This window comes from Cyprinodon variegatus, unplaced genomic scaffold, assembly GCF_000732505.1.
Source record: "Cyprinodon variegatus isolate N-32 unplaced genomic scaffold, C_variegatus-1.0 Scaffold1703, whole genome shotgun sequence".
NCBI lineage: Eukaryota > Metazoa > Chordata > Actinopteri > Cyprinodontiformes > Cyprinodontidae > Cyprinodon > Cyprinodon variegatus.
The window spans coordinates 697-1,295 of NW_015152156.1; positions in this window are offsets into that span (position 1 = coordinate 697).

A 599-nucleotide genomic window follows, 5' to 3' on the forward strand; every position below is an offset into this window, starting at 1 on the left:
CATTTTTCTGAGTATAACTGCTTCTTCCTTTTTTTCTAAGCTTTATTTACCTAAGATATCACAAAATATTTAAATACCAAACCTAAAAAGAGCACAGCTATTGGTAGGTCTCCATCATTAACGCTTTGTAAAGAGGAAGTCAGCTCTTTCTCACAACTGCATAAAGTCATCTCATGAAGTCTGTTTTAACACAGAGCTAAAAACCATTTACTAAATATGATAAAAGCTGATTATTTTATGTCACACAGCTGGCTTAATCAATGCTAGATCACAAAATCTGAAAATACCAAAACAACTGGAAAATACACATATTTATCATTTACCATATAGGGCATCACTTCCTGTTCTCAATAAGAACCTCCTGCAGAATAAAAAAAAAACCTTAAGCTTTAACTTCTTGTTTTTACTTCAGTTTCTCAGGTTTTTCTCTGCACTCAAACAGCCATCACTTCAAGTCCTAACATTTCTCTTTTTTTGTATATGGGAGGAAATTGAAAAATTGAGAAATGCTTTGTTACTATACAAATATAGTTACCTTGACAACTACAATTTAAGGGTTTCCATAAGTACTTCTACTCCAAAGTCATAATCAGTATTAT